Here is a 22,498-nt window from a genome sequence, read left to right on the forward strand (position 1 = left end):
CGTTCTTCAGTGGGCTCACTCTGCCAAGTTAGCCGGCCACCCTGGCGTTCGGGGTACGCTTGCTTCCATTCGCCAGCGTTTCTGGTGGCCCACCCGGGAGCATGACACGCGTCGTTTCGTGGCTGCTTGTTCGGTCTGCGCGCAGACTAAGTCCGGTAACTCTCCTCCTGCCGGCCGTCTCAGGCCGCTTCCTATTCCCTCTCGACCGTGGTCTCACATCGCCTTAGATTTTGTCACCGGACTGCCTTCGTCAGCGGGGAAGACTGTTATTCTTACGGTTGTCGATAGGTTCTCTAAGGCGGCTCATTTCATTCCCCTTGCTAAGCTTCCTTCTGCTAAAGAGACGGCACAAATCATCATCGAGAATGTTTTCAGAATTCATGGCCTTCCGTCAGACGTCGTTTCGGACAGAGGTCCGCAATTCACGTCTCAATTTTGGAGGGAGTTTTGCCGTTTGATTGGGGCTTCCGTCAGTCTCTCTTCCGGCTTTCACCCCCAGTCTAACGGTCAAGCAGAACGGGCCAATCAGACTATTGGTCGCATCTTACGCAGTCTTTCTTTTCGCAACCCTGCGTCTTGGTCAGAACAGCTCCCCTGGGCAGAATACGCCCACAACTCGCTTCCTTCGTCTGCGACCGGGCTATCTCCTTTTCAGAGTAGCCTCGGGTACCAGCCTCCGTTGTTCTCATCTCAGTTCGCCGAGTCCAGCGTCCCCTCCGCTCAGGCTTTTGTCCAACGTTGCGAGCGCACCTGGAAGAGGGTCAGGTCTGCACTTTGCCGTTATAGGGCGCAGACTGTGAGAGCTGCTAATAAGCGTAGAACTAAGAGCCCTAGATATTGTCGCGGTCAGAGAGTTTGGCTCTCCACTCAGAACCTTCCCCTTAAGACGGCTTCTCGCAAGTTGACCCCGCGGTTCATTGGTCCATTCCGTATCTCTCAGGTCATTAATCCTGTCGCAGTGCGACTTCTTCTTCCGCGATATCTTCGTCGCGTCCACCCGGTCTTCCATGTCTCCTGTGTTAAGCCCGTTCTTCGCGCCCCCGCTCGTCTTCCCCCCCCCCCCCCCATCCTTGTCGAGGGCGCACCTATCTACAGGGTCCGTAAAATCTTGGACATGCGTCCTCGGGGCCGTGGTCATCAGTACCTAGTTGACTGGGAGGGGTACGGTCCTGAGGAGAGGAGTTGGGTTCCCTCTCGGGACGTGCTGGACCGTGCGCTGATTGATGATTTCCTCCGTTGCCGCCAGGTTTCCTCCTCGAGTGCGCCAGGAGGCGCTCGGTGAGTGGGGGGGTACTGTCATGTACTGTCATGTTGTCTTGTCTCTGTCCTTTCCCTTCACCCTGTCTCCCTCTGCTGGTCGTTGTTAGGTTACCTTTTCTCCCCCAATTTCCACCAGCTGTGCCTTGTCTCCTCCTAACCACCTCGTCACCCCGTTTCCCACCTGTTCCCTTTTTCCCTCTGATTAGGTCCCTATATCTCTCTCTGTTTTTGTTCCTGTCCTTGTCGGATTCTTGTTTGTTTGTGTCATTCATGCCTGAACCAGACTGTCGTCATGTTTGCTGTAACCTTGTCCTGTCCTGTCGGAATCTGCCGGTCCATCTGAGCCTACCTATGTTTGGTAATTAAAGAAGCTCTGTTTAAGTTGATTCGCTTTTGGGTCCTCATTCACGCATCATAACATTCACACTGATCTTTCTGTACATTTGTTAATTTTCCATTTTTTGTATTATTTGGAAAGAATTCCTTACAGTAATTGTCATTCAGTGGGTGAGGATGAGACGAAAAAGAGAACATCTGTCACGCTGGTATGAAGGATTTTGGAGACAGGCGCAGGAATACACAATAGGGATTTTTAATACACCCAAAACAATCACGTATACAAAAACACTGGGCTGTACCCAAACAAAAGAGTGAGAGTAAACGTTGTTGAACGACATGGTACGATACCCGTAATACACAATATATATATATATAGCATGCAGCATAACAGCTGCATCAACGCATAGGTACTCACACCACTAACGGACGTGGGAACAATAACCGACAAAGACAGAGGGAACAGAGGGCACATATATAACATACTAATCAGGGGAAATGGGGATCTGTGGGGAGGGGGGGTGGGGGTATTGGAGGGCTGATGGCCTGGCGATTGGGAGCTTGGGCTGGTGGCTGATGTATCGCTGGTTCGGGTCCCCGTTTTTGACCTTGTTGGAGATCTGTCGACGTGCCCTTGGGCAGAGCGTTGACCCTGGTTGCTTCTATGTGTCGCTCTGGATGGGAGTCTGTTAGATAACTAATGTGATGTAGTTGTTGAGCGGCTTCACTGCAAGTATATTGTATGTTTTAAATATTAAATGAAAAAAATGACTGTATCCTAGTTTCTAGTAGTTTGTTTATACTGTAAACAAAAGTCACGATTCTTCCATGGTTTCTATATTTAATATACTTAAAGCATTAACCTAGATAGGAACTAGACCGTATGCATTCAAAAGGAAGTCTGTGATAGTGGTTGTTTCTGAACTCTACTTCATACTGTAGCAGGTGGTGTATCATATAGACGTGATGAAACAACAACCTTTCTTAGACTTAATTGAAGAGTCACATTGTCACAAATGAATGTATTTCATACTATTGTAATTTACTCCTATCAAAAGTAAAACATACTTTAATGTTTGGATGGTAAACTGAAGATGAGTATAATATTCTGCGACTATTTGTTCCATGGTTTCAGTGTTAAATAGGGTATCTAAGGGTATATCAGTTTGGATAGTAAACTGTGTATTGTAGGGATTCGAACCCAGTTTCACAGTACAGTATTGTTGTTAACCCAGACTCTGTGTCCTCTCCAGCCTCTCCATGGATGGATGCTCGGAAGACCCCCAGTAAGATCGACCTGTACGACGTACGCAGGAGACCCTGGTGAGGAACCTCTTTTCTCTCTCTCTCACACGCATTCATGCACACCAGAAACCAGATTCTCTATCCACAATACATGTGTATAAGAGTTCATAACCATTGTATGCACTGTGTTTATAACCTATGTGTGTACTGTGAGTATGTTTATAACCTCTGTGTGTATGTGCTGTGTGAAGGTACATTCAGGGAGCTGCCTCACCCAAGGACATGCTGATCCTAGTGGACGCGTGAGTCACAACACACACTTCACTATTACACTACCTCACAGTAACTATCTAAACATAGTACAGTATACCAGAGTACTGTACCTCCCTGTTGTCTGGCTGACCGTAAGTCTTATTCTGTGGTTTGAATGTAACTGTCCATGTCTCAATAGGAGTGGCAGTGTGTCTGGTCTGACTCTGAAGCTGATCAGGACCTCTGTCGGTGAGATGCTGGAGACTCTGTCTGATGATGACTATGTCAACGTGGTCTATGTAAGTATATATACATTCATTCAATCATAGAGAGAGAGAGAGACAGAAAGAGAGAGAGAGAGAGAGAGAGAGAGAGAGAGAGAGAGAGAGAGAGATGGGGTTGATTGAGAAGTAATGAAATATAGATTTCTCCATTGTCTCTCTTTAAAACAGGCCAGTAATGAAATGCCCTCTGCTCAATTTGGGGAGTGGGATCACAACTACCCAGTGCTCCCAGGACCACTCAGTACACCAACCCAAGAGTGCTACTCAGAGAACCATGTGAAATACTTATCCATCACTCCCTTTCCTCTCTCTCTTTATCTCTCAAAGATGAACTTTGATTACAATCAACTAGAACCAACTAGAGAACAATAGAATCCTGGTTGAACCCAATGGTTGACAACAACACTAATACGTTACTGCACCATGTCTACAGTAAGGCATTCTACAGTTGTGTTTACATACACACTGAGAAACCAGTTGCGGTCTCCAACACTGTGGTGATGTATGGCTGGAGTATTGTTGATTTGGATCCCTATGAGCTTTTTCAGAAGCATCGGCTATTCTTCCTGGGGTCCACAAAAACACACAACATGACAAGTAACAAGGCACTGATAGACAAGAACAGTCACACTCATTTGTTATACTAAGATTTACAAACAATACAACAACAAAAATAATGTGTGTGTTACAGTGTTTCTGTGTGGGTCCCCTCACAGTCCCAGCGTTCAATGATATGTTTTCATTATATGTTATTGGATTACCTTAAATCAACTGGTCAGATGGTGTCCTCCTAGTACCACATCATGAGCGCATGCTCACACACACACACACACACACACACACACACACACACACACACACACACACACACACACACACACACACACAATCCTCCTGTCCTGTGGGTATTATAACCTGACACTAATTCATTCATCTCTAATATTACCAATGAATCCTTGTTCATTAACAGCAGCCTAGGGACTAAACTGACATTTGGACACACACACATCCCTAACGTTATTGGGTTGTCAGACTAATACAGATATCTTTGTCTTAGTGTGTGTGTTCAGCTCTTTTCTCTTGCCAGTTCAGTGTTGTTAGCTAGCCAGTTGCAGCTAGGCAGTCCTGTGGCCTTAGTGAACAGGGAGGCTGTACTGGGATTAGGGACTAGAGATTAGCTCTCTGCTCAGTGTAATCTGTAATCCAACCACAACCCATCTCTCTCTCTCACACACACAGTCTCTATGGTCTCTTCACCTGGGTTCCCATCTATCATCATTCCCCTGATCTACACACACACACACACACACACACACACACACACACACACACACACACACACACACACACACACACACACACACACACACACACACACACACACACACACACACTCACTGGGACTCAGCTAATAAGATCACAAGGGGAACAAGGGAATTACATACAAAAACACTTAAACACATTCATAATGGACATACAATATTATACAGTGTATACATACTGTATACTGAACAAAAATATAAACTCAACATGTAAAGTGTTGGTCGCATGTTTCATGAGCTGAAATAAAAGATCCCAGAAGTGTTCCATACGCACAAAAAGCTTATTTCTCTCAAATGTTGTGCAAAAATGTATTACATCCCTGTTAGTGAGCATTTCTCCTTTGCCAAGATAATCCATCCACCTGACACGTGTGGCATATCAAGAAGGTGATTAAACAGCATGATCATTACACAGGTGCACCTTGTGCTAGGGACATTAAAAGGCCACAAATGTGCAGTTTTGTCACACAACACAATTCCACAGATGTCTCAAGTTTTGAAGGACATGCAATTGGCATGCTGAATGCAGGGATGTCCAGCAGAGCTGTTGCCAGAGGTTTGAATTTTCACTTCTCTACCATAAGCCTCCTCCAATGTCGTTTTAGAGAATTTGGCAGTACGTCCAACCGGCCTCACAACCGCAGACCACGTGTACCCATGCCAGCCCAGGTCCTCCACATCCGGCTTCTTCACCTGCGGGATTGTCAAAGACCAGCCACCCAGACAGCTGATGAAACTATGGGTTTGCACAACCAAAGAATTTCTGCACAAACTGTCAGAAACCATCTAAGGGAAGCTCATCTCCGTGCTTGACGTCCTCACCAGAGTTTTGACCTGACTGCAGTTTCGGAGTCATCACCGACTTTAATGGGCAAATGCTCACCTTCGATGGCCACTGGCACAGAGGAGAAGTGTGCTCTTCACGTATAAATCCCCGTTTCAACTGTACCAGACAAATGTCAGACAGCGTGTATGGCTTCATGTGGGCGAGCGGTTTGCTGATGTTAACGTTGTGAACAGAGTGGCAGTGGTGTTATGGTATGGGTAGGCATAAGCTACGGACAACGAACACAATTGCATTTTAACGATGGCAATTTGAATGCACCTCATGTTTCAGCATGATAATGCATGGCCCCGTGTTGCAGGATACTGACTGCTTTTCTGACCCACACCCGTACTTTTTTTTGAAGTATCTGTGACCAACATATGCATATCTGTATTCCCAGTCATGTGAAATCCAAGGGTCTAATGAAGTCATTTAAATTGACTGATTTCCTTACATGAACTTATATAAAAATATTGTTTCATGTTGTGTTTATATTTTTGGTCTGTGGAAATATAGGAAAGGGGGTGGAGATGTGGGGGGAGAGTCTGGTTGAGAGATTGCCAAGAGTGTGCAAAGCTGTCAAGGCAAATGGTTGCTACTTTGAAGAATCTCAAATATAAAATATATTTTGTTAGTTTTGTTTAACACTTTTTTGGTTACTACATGATTCCATATGTGTTATTTCATAGTTTTGATGTCTTCACTATTATTTTACAATGTAGAAAATAGTAAAAATAAAGAAAAACCATTAAATGAGTAGGTGTTCAAACTTTTGACTGGTACTGTATATGTATGTTTTTGTCATTTAGCAGACGCTCTCTGGAGTACCAGATGGGCGTGTTTGCACTTTTGGGACTATTCCATTGATTCCATTCTGCCACGCAAGCTCAATTGAGCGCAGCTAAAGTCTCGGATATACTACCCATGGAAATTCTCACATTTACATGAATACTCAGCATGCCCACTAAATTGTCTCATGCACTGGATAAGGCTATGAAGTATCTCCTAGCATGAATTAATTAGACATATATGGAGGAGAAATACTTTCTCTTTTACACACCTCCTCTCTCTCATCCTCTCCCTTCCTCCTTTCTACCTCTTACTTCCTCTTTCTCTTCCTCCCACCCTTCTTCTCACCCTCCTCCTCTCCTTTTAATAGATTAGGTGATTAAAGAGCACATTGTAGTGTGTGTGTGTGGGTGTGTGGGTGTGTGGGTGTGTGTGTGTGTGTGTGTGTGTGTGTGTGTGTGTGTGTGTGTGTGTGTGTGTGTGTGTGTGTGTGTGTGTGTGTTTCCATGCTGTCTCCTAAGCTCAGTCTGCATGTCAGGCAAGCGAAGCCTTGAAATTGCCTTCCAGTCTAAGTGGTGTCTCTGTCACTCAGTTAGAAACATCAAAGTTGTCACACGAATGCAGATACATGCGCACACACACACACACACACACAAACACACATGCATGCACATACCCAGTCAGATTCTGCTAGTCTCCATGGATGCATGTATCTGCTGTCCCCATTTGCTGATTAACAGGCACATTGATTGGTTCAGATCGATGGGTTGCAGCATTGTTGAGAAAGACAATACAGCCAACAGTTGTACCATGGCTATTCTCTCTGCATTGTATTATTACTGGGATCAAAACAGTGATAGTGTGTGTCAGTAAGTATGTCTTATATCTGTAGCCTCCCCCATTCTAACAGGTACAATACCTCTACTCATGTCTCAGAGCACTCAATCTGGAGCATCTGTTGTTTTGGCTGCCAAGGTGTGTGTGTGTGTGTGTGTGTGTGTGTGTGTGTGTGTGTGTGTGTGTGTGTGTGTGTGTGTGTGTGTGTGTGTGTGTGTGTGTGTGTGTGTGTGTGTGTGTGTGTGTGTGTGTGTGTGTTATTTCCACTCTAATGAGAGTGTGCTAGTAGAGGGAGTCTTGTTTCCATGGTACCAGATCATGAAGTTGAGAGGATGCAGAGTAATTCGCAACACTTGATGAATGTGTCTGTTTACCACTGCATGATAGTAGTCATGGCCAGGTGTGTGTGTGTGTGTGTGTGTGTGTGTGTGTGTGTGTGTGTGTGTGTGTGTGTGTGCGTGTGCATGCGTGTGTAAATGTCTAACCTCTATCTGTCTCCCTCTACCAGTTCAACACCAGGGTGAATAACACAGCGTGCTTTGACCACCTGGTCCAGGCCAATGTGAGGAATAAGAAGATCCTGAAGGATGCTGTTCAGAACATCTCTGCTAAAGGCATCACCAACTACACCAAGGGATTTGAGTTTGCCTTCGAACAGCTCTATGCAGTAAGAGCCCTCTGTTTAGAAGTATAACACAGTTGTTACATTTAGGTATAATGACAACCCTCCAGCAGATGTACATTGAAGTTTCAGAAACATACTTCATGTAAAATGTACAAAGTGTCACCTGTGAGCTCTGCTTTTTCTCTTATGATAGATTATGATGAGACACTGTCCTCTGCTGGTTATAGCGGGTATGTCTCTACTTTCTAGCCCAGTGACCAACAAGCTCCTGGGTGTGTAGGATTTTACTCCAGTCTTTTACTACCCTGATTTTAGTCATCAGCTACTCAGTAGTACCTTCCTAAGCACAATCAGGTGTGTTAGGATTGGCAACCCATATTCTCTATATGGCGTGGTTTCTCTTTGCAGACTAACATCACTAGAGCCAACTGTAACAAGATCATCATGCTGTTCACTGATGGAGGAGAGGAGAGAGCGTCGGCCATACTGCAGAAATACAACGCTGACAAGAAGGTACAATTTCAACACACACTACAATGTATAATCCACCTAGTCGGCGACCGATAGTAGTAAATATGGAAAGCAGGTCTGAATGATGAAGGGAAACAGAGTGATGGCTTGTTTGGATGTTGAGAAAGTATTCTGTGTGCTGATCCTATGGTTTATACAGGTGGAGGCCAGATAATCACTACACTAACCCACACACACACTCACTCACTCACTGACACACACACACTCACACACACGCACGCACACAGATCAGTCTCAGTTACTGTCAGTCATCCTCTCTAGCAGATATGAAGTGTGTGATGATATCTCTGCCAAAGCTGCTCTTTCTGCTCAGCACATGAAAGGAGACTGTGAGGATGGATGGTAGAGAGAACATGGTAACACCATCCTCAGCCCTTCACAAACCAATCCCTGTGTACACTGTAACAGTAGTCCTTCCCAGTAGTTTGAGTTGATATTCTATGGCCCATAATAACCTCTCAGACACAGTACCGAACTATAGTTTTTAACTTCTATCACACACCTTACAGTTCAACGTGGATGTGTCTTTAACAGATACACACGGCTCTGTGTTCTAGGTGCGTATCTTCACCTTCTCAGTGGGTCAACACAACTATGATAAAGGTCCAGTCCAGTGGATGGCCTGTGCTAATAAAGGTAGGATACCATGTTGTTGTTGTTTGTTTGTGCTAAACATTAAGCACTGGTAGTACTGTGTATCATTTGAGTGTCCATGTTGGGTCTGCTTATGTAGATAGCTAATGTCCTGATCTTAGTCCTTTGTCTATTTCTCCCAGGATATTTCTATGAGATTCCCTCTATTGGAGCCATACGCATCAACACTCAGGTGATAATAAGCATTCTGCATGAACTTGTGTTTGTGTGTGTGTTTCATTTATTCCGATGTGTATCTGGTTGACTTTGTCTTAAACGTGTGTATTTGGCAGCAGGTAGCATAGGAGTTAAGAGTGTTGGGCCAGTAACCGGAAGCTGACTAGGTGAAAAATCTGTCGATGTGCCCTTGAGCAAGGCATTTAACCCTATTTGCCCGTGTAAGTCACTCTGGATAAGAGTGTGTGCTAAATGACTAAATTGTATTCAAAAGAGTGTATTTGTGTGTTGTAGGAGTACCTGGATGTCCTGGGCAGACCCATGGTTCTAGCTGACCAGCTGGCCAAGCAGGTCCAGTGGACTAATGTCTACCTTGACGCTCTGGTATCACATCACTTCTATCCCACAATGCACCTCACCAAAATCTACCTCCACGCTGGAGGTTTCTGAAACCCAATAACGATGACTTACATTTAGCTTTCTTTGTCTGTGTGTGTTAGGAGCTAGGTCTGGTCATCACAGGAACCCTACCTGTCTTCAACAAGACCAAGTATAAAGATGAATCGGGTTTAGAGGTAATCCGCACACGCAAGCAGGCACACACACACCAATTCTTTCTTAAAATAATCCCATCCCAGCATTAGACACCAATAGCCTCTAAGTCAACATGACTCTTACTATTCAATTTTAAATGAAAATGTTGAACTCCCTGGATCTTTCCCTCTCAGATTCAGAACCAGTTGATCCTAGGGGTGATGGGGATTGACGTGTCACTAGATGACATCAAGAAGCTCACACCGCGCTACACTGTGAGTGACACACACACTAACACACCAGAACACTCCTTATTCTCCTAGTTCCGTCTCAATGTTAAGGCCTTTTCTCACCAAATGTTGATATTTTTGTCCAAATTCGGAAAAAAACAGATTCCGTTTTAGACAAACTAAAACCATTCACAACAAGTCTGATGAGCTTTTCCCTCCACACAGGCTTAGCCCATTTTAGGAAACTTTCTCAATAGACATAGAGAATTAGCAAACTTATACGCGCACACACACACACCTAAAAGGACCCATCAATCAAAGCCACCTGAAGCGTATCTCACTCAGATCTCACTCAAAACTTGCCTTAGCTTCAAATCCTTTCTGTCGGATACCAAAAACTAGCCTGTCTATAGCCTAATGATCAGCCATTGATGAATTTTAATGAAGCAGTGGAAGGTTATGTATTTTAATTTGAGTGCTTTATCTAAATAGGCGGAGAGTTTTTTGTCTCTTCCTTTTAGGGTTGCCTATAGCACAGGTGGCCGCCTAGATTCACTTTGTAGGATAATGCAAAATCAATGTAGCTTATCTTAGAAATTGACAAGGAACGTTTTAAGGGGGAGATATAGGCAGCTGTGATATAGGCTATATGAAGATGAAATTGACAACCATTAGAAAATAGAAGCACGTAACCTGTCTATAGCCTAATGATCAGCCATTGATGAATTTTAATGAAGCAGTGGAAGGTTATGTATTTTAATTTGAGTGCTTTATCTTAATAGGCAGAGAGTTTTTTGTCTCTTCCTTTTAGAGTTGCCTATAGCACAGGTGGCCGCCTAGATTCACTTTAGCAGGCCTATAATATATTAACTTCTAACTTACACAACTCTCTGTTTACGTCACTGTTCCATTCTTGAGCAATTCACGCATCTCTGCTGGCAACTCCACTGGCCCATCTCTTCCCCCTCATAGCTCTCAAACGAGCAGCAATATAGTTTGAAACTTATTTTGAGCATTTTTTAATAAAACTAATAAGCCTAGGCCTATTAGAGGAGAGAAGCATAGATCGATCCTCTTCGTTGCTGAATGGCTATAAAATAGGCTACATCAGCGTTTCCCAAACTAGGGCTCACCTAATTTGAAAAAGGGGTTTTGAGAGAAACGTTGAAATAAGAAATAAAAATAGTTACATCGGTAACCTCGGTGGCCCTAGATGGAGTTGTAATGAACAGGTTTCTGTTTTCTACCTACTAATGTGTCTCTTTCTATTGAACCGTTTCAGCTACAAAATATTATGACCCCTTCGCTGAAAGATAAGACTCTGAGACACGTATGGTTTCTGTTTCCTTCTACAAGCTGCGCAGGACTCGTTAGAACATAGTGGACCAGGCACAAAATCAGGCTGGGTGAAGAAGAACATCGTCACTAGCTAGGGTCCAACTGGTGACCAATTTTCATACAAATATTCTAAAATCTGCATAAGGAATGCCACTTCCCACCAGTGGTGTTTCCACCAAACGGTCTTGTTGCAGATAAAAACCAGTGTGTGATGATGTAGTGCACACAACATGTACTTTTTCACATATGTTTTCATGCACCAAATAAAAATCTAAAGTTCAATGTGTTTCCATCGCATTTTCAGCTCTACTGAGCATCAAGATCACTGTGCACTTTCACCACCCTGTGAAGTTCATCGTAACTTATTTTATCTGTAGCCTAATAAATTGCATGGTTTCCATAGTCGTGGTGGGAGGACCACACACCATCATCGCTTGACAGTTTACTTCCATATGATGGTTATATTTATATTTGCACATAAAGGTGTTTCCACCGCCATTTCTGGCATAATGAATTATACTGACACAAAAAGATGATCTGTCGGCATTTAGAAAATTGTGCTGAAACTTGTGTTGTATTTGGTCGCATAAAACTGTGGATGGAAACGTGGTTAATGATGATGTTCTTTTCTACACAGAAGTTCATACAAAAGTATTTTCTGATGACCTGAACTTTCTAATACCTTTCTTATGCAGTTTAGTCACTTTAAACCATACTTCCTTCAGATTGTAGTGTCAAAAGTACTGTACTGTCAGACTGATTTGTAATAGACTTTCATAGCCTCAATTTAAAAAAGTAAACATTGGCCGTTGATTATATCCGTTTTGGGGTTGCGAAAACATTTTCATATCAAAATGGGGTCGTGGGCCAAAAAGGTTTGGGAACCCCTGCGGTACATCATTGGCAATGAACATGGGAGATTTCAACGGCCAGAGTGACGTGTATAGGTCTGGTGTGATGGGATCACATTGATTAAATGAACATGGGAGATTTCAACGGCGAGAGTGACGTGTATAGGTCTGGTGTGATGGGATCACATTGATTAAATGAACATGGGAGATTTCAACGGCGAGAGTGACGTGTATAGGTCTGGTGTGATGGGATCACATTGATTAAATGAACATGGGACATTTCAACGGCGAGAGTGACGTGTATAGGTCTGGTGTGATGGGATCACATTGATTAAATTAATATGGTGCTGCACTGATGTGTTGCAAACTGCAAAAAACAGGCAGAGAGCAATTGATTAATTAATTAATTCACACTGTGAACCCACAGACCTGTCAGAGGCAGCTTCCCAGATAACAATTTATATTGGTCTACAGCTTATTTTCGCATGCGAGAAGAGAAACAAATGTAACCTGTTCCGAATAAATAATTTACGGATTGTGGCCTTATTTCACAATTGGTGTCAACGGCGTCATAAACAAGACGTGCTCGTAAAAACAATTTTGGTCCAAATTATTCACCTGAAAATAACAGACTTACTCTGACAGCCCTGCCCTCAATCATATGAACTCAATCATGTTTATGATCAAAACTCTAATAACCCAGAACAGGGATGTAGTGAGTACACATTCATGTTCCCTGTAGTATACAAAATATGTTCAACTGTCTCCACCAACCCTCTCTGTTCCTCCACTCCTCAGATTGGACCTAATGGCTATTATTTTGCCATCGACCCCAATGGATATGTACTGCTACACCCCAACCTCCAACCTAAGGTATATACTATCCCTACCTCTTCTATTCTGTTACCACATGTCTTACAATCCCAACTCATTCTGAGGTGCTACTATGCTTGCTATTCATGTTCATATGAACCCACACATGATCGTAGCAGTATGTCTAACCACAGGCCACCATAATGCTCCTGAGCCACCTTTAGAGAAACACAACCCACTGCTCCTCCCTACAGTACCTCTTCTATTCCTCCCCTCTTTCCTCTCCTCCTCTACCGACCTCCTCCTCAACACCCCCCTGGCCAGGACTTGACAGGCTGCAGAGGGCCATGTGTTGCCCAGTCCCGCAGGCTCTCTGTTGGGGCTTGTTGTGTTCAACAAGGCCTGGGACACATGTTAACATCTCATCCAACCACATCCTCAAAACACTAATCAACATGGACACACACTCATGGATCCAATCTATTCATACACACACATGCACTGGCACATAACCCTAAGCAATGCACAGCATACACAGAGTGTTCATGTGTGTGTGTAAAGGCGTGCAGCCTCTTTCAAGGGGAACTGTTTCAATGTGACTGGAGGTCTTGTACAGCGTTGTATAGGTTTCCTAAGGAGGGACCATGTGTGTGAGTGTGTCAGTCAGGGTTTGAAACAGTCGTCACGTCTGTTACAGAGAGGGGATCAGAGATGAATGCCATCAGAAGGCCTTGTTCTGACTAATGTGATTTTAACCATGCTGAAATATGCTACAGACACCACCCTTTGTTGAATGTTGCAACGGTCAGGGTTTGAGTCACGCCTGGCCACATACTGTATGTGTTAACGTGTATTCTATTGAGATAATAGTGCCTGGCCACATACTGTATGTGTTAACGTGTATTCTATTGAGATAATAGTGCCTGGCCACATACTGTATGTGTTAACGTGTATTCTATTGAGATAATAGTGCCTGGCCAATGAATTAATATTATCAAATGGAGATGTTGTCTCCCACTGAAAAGCTCCCTGCATCTCTCTCATTATGTATCTGTTAGAAAAGGATCCGTAACCACAAGACAAGACTCAATAAGCCGTATGCCATCACGCTCCATGAGGTGAGAGAGAGTAGGATAGATAGATAGTAGATGTCCTTTAGTAGAACATATTATAGATGTAGACTAGTAACCCTTGGGGCTGGTCTTTAACTGTTAGATCATTGATTGGAGTGTGTGTGTCCAGTAAACTCTGCTAAAGTGATGGTACACTACAATATGACTCCTTGGATCAACCGAAGAAAATTACTTGACTGGTTACAAGTAAATGAGTTATGTTTTCTCATTTAAAAAATACTACATTTGTTGAAACCAAATATATGATTCAATGGCAACTGTTTTATTTGATTTTTATCAATCCTATATTTTAAGTTGCAACCTATTTATTTCAGCACTCAACTTACTTTCCCCCTTTGGTTAAACCCAATAAATAACAAATACAAACTAATATTTCATGTAAATACATCCCATGTTTTCATCTTGTTCCAAGTTCACTTTTTAATATGGAATTACCTATGGGTTATACCCAATTAAATAAATTATGTATATATCAAGAAATTGTGTTGATTCAATAACATGAAGTTGTGTTTCTGAACATATTCTATACACAAGACTTTCATATTTTAAGTAGCAACAATATCGTAACCAAGCATTGGATACCTTAACTTATAACACTTGTCAGGCTCTTTAGTATCGCATGCACTTATGCAAGTATCATTACAGACACTGGCAAGTTTAATTTTGAATAAGGAATACAACAGACCACAATAATGACATTCACTTTCACAGGATGGCAAAAATAACAACCTGGAAGCCACATCCCAATAAGCCACGCCTCCAAATCCCCCCCCTCCCCCCACACACACACACACACGCGCACACACTGCTATTTGATTTCAGATCAATTGATTAGAAAAGGTTGAACGAACCAAAGCGTAATTTTCAATCTTTCCAATCAGTGTTTAACACGTTTTATTTTAATATTTATAAAATTCACATTGTTATGTCTGGTAACACATTTTAATTTTCCTTGAATCCAACCCCATTCCATGCACTAAATGGATGTGGGTGGAGCAATGTCTACTTACGTTTGCAAATTACAAGCACTCACAAAAGCTCTGACGAAGGCCTTGAGGCCGATACGTAAAGCTTAATAATAAATAGTGATACTATCCAGAGCAGTGTGCGGGTTTCTCTTTTCCTTCATGAATTCTATTGTTACAATGCGCCTGCAACAAAGATGGCTCAGATGTGAGAGAGCCTCTTGAATTTTGAATCATTCCAATCAGTAAACGCACTTCAGATGAACAGTAGCGTGGTCAGTGTTTTCCTGCTGCTGTTGTAGTCTTAGTGTCACGGCCGTCCTCCTCTTCATCTGAAGAGGAGAGACGAGATGGATCTGAGGACCAATACGCGGCGTGGTAAGTGTCCATGGCAAATCTTTAATCAAGAAAGACTGAACACTATACAAACGAGTAACAAAAACAATAAACCAAATTCGACCGTGAAGCTACAAAATGAGACCTGTGCTGAAACAAGCCATCAACATAGACAATCACCCACAAACAAACAGTGCAACCCAGGCTACCTAAGTATGATTCTCAATCAGAGACAACTAATGACACCTGCCTCTGATTGAGAACCATACTAGGCCGAAAACATAGAACTGCCCCAAAACATAGAAAAACAAACATAGACTGCCCACCCAACTCACGCCCTGACCATACTAAATAAATACAAAACAGAAATAAAGGTCAGAACGTGACAGTACCCCCCCCCAAAGGTGCGGACTCCGGCCGCAAAACCTTGACCTATAGGGGAGGGTCTGGGTGGGCGTCTGTCCGCGGTGGCGGCTCTGGCGCGGGACGCGGACCCCACCTCATCATTGTCTTAGTCCGCCTTATTGTCCGCCTCCGTGGCTTTCTCAGCATGACCACCCCTCTCAATGACCCCACTGGACAGAGGGGCAGCTCGGGACAGAGGGACAGCTGCTCGGGACAGAGAGGCAGCTGCTCGGGACAGAGGGGCAGCTGCTCGGGACAGAGGGGCAGCTGCTCGGGACAGAGGGGCAGCTGCTCGGGACAGAGGGGATCCGGCAGCGGCGCCGGACAGGCGGGGGGCTCCGGCAGCGGCGCCGGGCAGGCGGGAGGCTCCGGCAGAGGCGCCGGGCAGGCGGGAGGCTCCGGCAGAGGCGCCGGACAGGCTGGAGGCTCCGGCAGAGGCGCCGGACAGGCGGGAGGCTCCGGCAGAGGCGCCGGACAGGCGGGAGGCTCCGGCAGAGGCGCCGGACAGGCGGGAGGCTCCGGCAGAGGCGCCGGACAGGCGGGAGGCTCCGGCAGAGGCGCCGGACAGGCGGGAGGCTCCGGCAGAGGCGCCGGGCAGGCGGGAGGCTCCGGCAGAGGCGCCGGACAGGCTGGAGGCTCCGGCAGAGGCGCCGGACAGGCGGGAGGCTCCGGCAGAGGCGCCGGACAGGCGGGAGGCTCCGGCAGAGGCGCCGGACAGGCGGGAGGCTCCGGCAGAGGCGCCGGACAGGCGGGAGGCTCCGGCAGAGGCGCCGGACAGGCGGGAGGCTCCGGCAGAGGCGCCGGACAGGCGGGAGGCTCCGGCAGAGGCGCCGGACAAGCGGGAGACTCCGGCAGCGGCGCCGGACAGGCGGGAGACTCCGGCAGCGGCGCCGGACAGGCGGGAGACTCCGGCAGCGGCGCCGGACAGGCGGGAGACTCCGGCAGCGGCGCCGGACAGGCGGGAGACTCCGGCAGCGGCGCCGGACAGGCGGGAGACTCCGGCAGCGGCGCCGGACAGGCGGGAGACTCCGGCAGCGGCGCCGGACAGGCGGGAGACTCCGGCAGCGGCGCCGGACAGACAGGACCACCTGCAGGGAGGAGACAGAAAGACAGCCTGGTGCGTGGGGCTGCCACAGGAACCACCAGGCTGGGAAGACCTTCAGGAGGCTTGGGGTTAAGAGGAGGCACCTGAAAGACCGGGCTGTGGGGGAGCACTGGAGCTCTGGTGCGCAACCTTGGCACCACTTCCCCAGGCTGGATAACCACTCTAGCCCGGACCGTCCAGAGTGCAGGCACAGGTTGAACCGGGCTGTGGGTAAGCACGGGAGATCTAGTGCTTACTACACGCACCTCTCCCTTCGGCTCCATTCCCACATTCGCCCGGCACGAGCGGAGCGCGGGCAGAGGACGCACTGCACCCTCCCAGCGCCCCGGAGACACAGCACGCAGAGCCGGCGCAGGATACCCTGGGCCAAAACTGCGTGGCGACCAGACCCGCTGAGCAGGCACCATACGCCCTGGCTCGAACTCGCATGACACTCTCGGGGGGCTGTCCCATAGCGCACCGGGCTATGTGACTACACCGTTTAACCGCATAACACGGTGCCTGCCCAGTATCTCGCTGCTTGGTCCTTGGTTGGTGGGTGATTCTGTCACGGCCGTCCTCCTCTTCATCTGAAGAGGAGAGACGAGATGGATCTGAGGACCAATACGCGGCGTGGTAAGTGTCCATGGCATCTTTAATCAAGAAAGACTGAACACTATACAAACGAGTAACTAAACCAAATTCGTGAAGCTACAAAATGAGACCTGTGCTGAAACAAGCCATGTTGCAACCCAGGCTACCTATTTTCTCAATCAGAGACAACTCACCTGCCTTGATTGAGAACCATACTAGGCCGAAAACATGTTAGAAAAACAAACATAGTGCCCACCCAACTCACGCCCTGACCATACTAAATAAATACAAAACAGTAAAGGTCAGAACGTGACACTTAGAGCAGCCATACTCGGTGGGTGGAATAGAAAGTAATAGTGACTAGTTGTTATTAGTCAAGTAGACGGTCACATAATTAGCTAAATGTTTCCCACTGTTTATTTGACTCTTTCACATGTTCTGTTAAACTGTTTCTTTCCTCTAAGCCATCTGTCATGTTGTCATTATGTTGTGTCATTGTCTAGAAGTTTGGGTGTATGCACCTGCGTGTGAGAGAGGGAGATGGAGAGAAGGGTAGGTCCTAGAGGGAGGGAGGGAGGGAGAAGGGTAGGTCCTAGAGGGAGGGAGGGAGGGAGGGAGGGAGGGAGACTGAACTAACACATGATGACATGAACAGGTTACAGCAGGCCCCTTCCTAGTACTGCTATGGGTTTGTCTTTCTCACTGGGACTTGATGGATCAATTCATGAAACTGTATGAGTCCATCTGTGCACTATTGTCATGAATTCCTATTTATATTCAAATCATACACTTGCTTTGTAAATCATGTCCATAATCCCTCTGGTACATCACTGTAAAGCATTCCAGTGAAAGGGCATGGTCAATCTTACTGTGTATGATCTGTTTGCATGTGCATGTGTGATCAGAGAAACAGAGGGGTGTGTGAATATGGAGGGTGACCTTGGACTCTTTGAACACATTCTCTCTTTTCTCTCTTGTTCTTGTGTTTCAGTCTGTGTGTGATTTGTGGTTGAATAGAAAACCCATTTCATATTCATCACACAAATCCCTCGCTACATTTGGAGTTGGATTTTGATCTCTCTCCCCCACCCACTCACTTTGAGACTCTCTTTCTTTCTTTCTTTCTTTCTTTCTTTCTTTCTTTCTTTCTTTCTTTCTTTCTTTCTTTCTTTCTTTCTTTCTTGCTTTCTTGCTTTCTTTCTTTCTCTGTATATTATAGTTTCATCCTCTCTCCTTAATTTGACTGTTTATTTAATGTGCTTATATGTTCTGTATCATCTTATGGCCTCTAACTATTTTGTTTTTTTTCATGCTGAGATCCTCTTCATCATCCTCCTTTTTCTCCACTGTTCCGTCTTTCTTTTCTCTCTTCATCCAATGTAAGGATCATTTAATCATCATCATTACAGTGTGTTTATGTAGCTTTTGCAGAAACTAAATCTATATGAACCTTCTAAAACGTGTATACAGTCTAAAGGTAGAGCAGCGTTGCTAGGAGACAGAGTATCAGGTTCCATCCATTTACTGGTGCTTTAACAAAGTAGGTCTGGATTACTGCTGCTACTTTATAACATTAGAAAGTCCCTGATACACACTGAGGGTTTAACTACTGACATTAACACAGTCTACAGTTAGTCTGTATCAAACACACACACACACACACACACACACACACACACACACACACACACACACACACACTGACTCAGGCAGGCACCCACTCAACACACACACGGACTCAAACATCACGCATGCATGCAACACACACGCACACACACACACACACAAGCTGGAGTATTCCGGGTCAGTTGGTTCTCAGCTGTATAAACTAGGCTCTTTGTCTGAATGTACAGTATATACTGTAGAACACAATAACAGGATAGGGTAAGGAGCAGAGTTTTACTCTATGGCCTGAAGCCATGCTAAGAACCCCTGACTGAAACATTACACAGTCTACTGGGTTTCCCAACTGGCGGCGCTGATTTTATTTGGCCTCCCAAGTTTTCTGAGCAAGTTTTTAGTTTTTACATTTTCATTGTAGACTGTAAATACACCAGGAAATGAGCTCCAAGTTTCCATGTATTCCCACGCAAAATAGAGAGACTTGATCGTATACAAATGTAAGCAATGTCTGAAATGTATATGTTTTAGTCAAATATATCTGTTTGGGCTTCTACTGGTCTACTGCGTTTCATTACAACTCACTGTAGCAACTCAACATGCTTCAGTGGGACCGATATCAAACAAGTCATGCTATTGAATATACAAGAATGAGAGAGTGTGTGTGTGTGTGTGTGTGTGTGTGTGTGTGTGTGTGTGTGTGTGTGTGTGTGTGTGTGTGTGTGTGTGTGTGTGTGTGTGTGTGTGTGTGTGTGTGTGTGTGTGTGTGTGTGTGTGTTTCATGGTAACTCATCCACCAGACTAAACATTCACATCTCCTCAGAATCCTAAATTCCAGGAACCTGTCACTCTGGACTTCCTCGATGCTGAACTGGAGAACGACATCAAAGTCCAGGTAAACACACACACACAGGTGTTAGTTGTGTCCAGTCTCCAGTCAATTGAGTGTGATTCATACAGTGACTGGCTGTAAATGAGAGGACATGTTTACAGAAGCAGTGGATACCCCACTCTGTCTGTCGCTCCCTCTCCTTTCACCCTGCTTCTATCATACACATAGACACTCCAAGAGGGAGGTTCAGCACATAGATGTGCTACCGATCTCCTTGTTGTTATTCCTCTCTTTCTCTCTCGCTGGTGTACAGTTTTTGATAGAGAACGGTATTGAGATCAGACCCTGTAACCGTTCACACATTTGACACGGGTACAGTTGAAGAAGATATCTTTTTATATTTATTTTATCTTTCACACACACAAAACCATGCATGCATTATCTCTCTCTCTCTCGCTCTCTCTCTGTCTCTGTGTGTGTGTGTGTGTGTGTGTGTGTGTGTGTGTGTGTGTGTGTGTGTGTGTGTGTAGATCAGGAGAATGATGATAGATGGGAACCCAGGTGAAGAGACCATAGAGACTCTAGTTAAAACTCAGGATGAGGTGAGATCAGCACCAATGTAAGACACATAATAGTACTAATTCTCACTTACACATCTCCTAGTGACATCAGTGCATGACTTAGGTTGAAGTAAGTTACGTGTAGTTTACGATTTAGGACTATGACTGTTTTAACACCTCTGTGTGTTCGCTGACAGAGATACATCGACAGAGGAGTAAGGACGTACACCTGGGCTCAGGTCAATGGAACAGACTACAGGTAGGCAGGAGGACTGAAAGATGTTGACCCAGTCCACAAACAATCTTTAACCCCTTGCCATATCTCCTGGTCTGGCCAGTAGGGGGCACTACAAACGTGTAGTGATCTGAAGGGATTAGATAGGTTGCTGTAACGTGTCTAACATCACTACTTCATGTATGAGGTCTGGCCAGTAGGGGGCACTCTCTGTCCCTCTCCATCACAGTAAAACCCTTTTTTCAACTACTGAAATGTGTTTAAATGCAGATGTTCAGTGTTCTGTCACCTTGTGGATGGAACATGTTTTTCCAAGCATCAGTGTGTCAACAGAGAAAGGACAGGGTCCTGAATAATGACGAGACCTTTATTTCCGCAGCTTGGCCCTGGTCCTGCCTACCTACAGTGAACACTACATACAGGCCAAACTGGGAGACACCATCAGACAGACCATGGGTGAGAGCACACACACCCAGGCATGCAGCCACAAAAGAAACACACCACAGCAACTTTGCTCTCTCAAATCAGTGAGTTTTGCCGAAGTTCGTCCTTTGTAGTATGGCCCCATGGTCCAGTCGGATGACGTCTCTCTCTCTCTCTCTCTCTCTCTCTCTCCCTTCACCCTACTCTCCCTCTCCATCACCCTCTCCCAGATCACATACTTCCTATCTCTTCTTCCCTCCCTCCATCAGCTTTGATGCACTCCATCCCGCCCTCCTTGTTCTTTCTCTTTCTCTTTTCCATCTCTTGTTCCCCTGTTCCCTTTCTTTGAATCTGAGGGCAGAGGAGGCATGTTACCTTACACAGCCTGCCTGTCTGCACCTCTTTCTCTAACTACTCATAGAGGCTTTATCACATGGTTCCTGTACTGTACCTCTGATGTACAAGATAAATCCACCTCTACAAACTATCCAACTCTCTTGACTTTAATGTTCCCCTCCTGTCCTCCCTCTATCTGCCCCTTCATGGGATCCGTACAGCTCCATGGGGCAAGTAGTCTATTTCCTGGTGTATAACTCACTGTTCCTTATCTGTCGTCCAGTCTCTGCATGATCATGTATCTGTGTTTGCATGATGAAGTATATTAATTCTACACAGTGACAGAGCAAAACAAAAGGAGGTGAAACGAGATGGAAGGAAAGAAGGGAAAAGGAATGACAAATCTGTATTGACAGAGAGTAAACGAGAGAACAGCTGAGGTCCATGTGATTCCTACCCTTCCCAGTCCTTACATGAGATGTCCTAAAATCTGCCTGTCATGTTTTACATGCTAGTGAAATTCTTTGATTATGCACCAGATAGTCATGAACCTTTTCATACTGAACCATCAGTAAACGGTTCCACAGACTGCTGGCATGACTGTATCAATTTAATGACGTTTTTCTCGTGATGTCTTCTTTTAAGGGATTGATTGATGGACATTGATGTCTTTATGAGTGTAGGAACTCTATTGGAAAGAACATAGTGAAATCCAAAGCCAAAGCCTGTCACATGGAATAATAGGAGAGACAGATACTGTCCTGGAGTAACTGAGGATGTTCTGTGAACGTAATGTACTGTATTGCATGTCTCTGCATGGTAGCACCTCTCTGTTTGGATAGCGTGGTTGTTTTAGATCAGATTTCCCTTCTTTTTAAGACTTCTTATATTGCTGTAATATGAATTTGATAAGACATCCCAATGGTTCTGTTTTCTCTCTCTCTATCTCCTTCCTTTCCCTCCCTCCCCTCTCTCTTTCTCTCCCGCTCCCTCTATCTCTCTCTCTCTCTCTATCTGGGGTCACTACAGGGCAGAAGGGCAAGTATTCCTCTTCCCCTTGTCTGCTTGTTCCATCACTTCAGTTTCACTCCG

The 22,498-nt window shown here is 45.2% G+C and overlaps 1 pseudogene; it reads left to right on the top strand.

Moving 5' to 3' along the window:
• LOC139372668 (voltage-dependent calcium channel subunit alpha-2/delta-1-like) overlaps positions 1-22,498 on the top strand; it is a 110,704-nt pseudogene that overhangs the window by 65,239 nt on the left and 22,967 nt on the right.

The sequence above is a fragment of the Oncorhynchus clarkii genome, chromosome 2 (genome assembly GCF_045791955.1).
Source record: "Oncorhynchus clarkii lewisi isolate Uvic-CL-2024 chromosome 2, UVic_Ocla_1.0, whole genome shotgun sequence".
Taxonomy (NCBI): domain Eukaryota; kingdom Metazoa; phylum Chordata; class Actinopteri; order Salmoniformes; family Salmonidae; genus Oncorhynchus; species Oncorhynchus clarkii.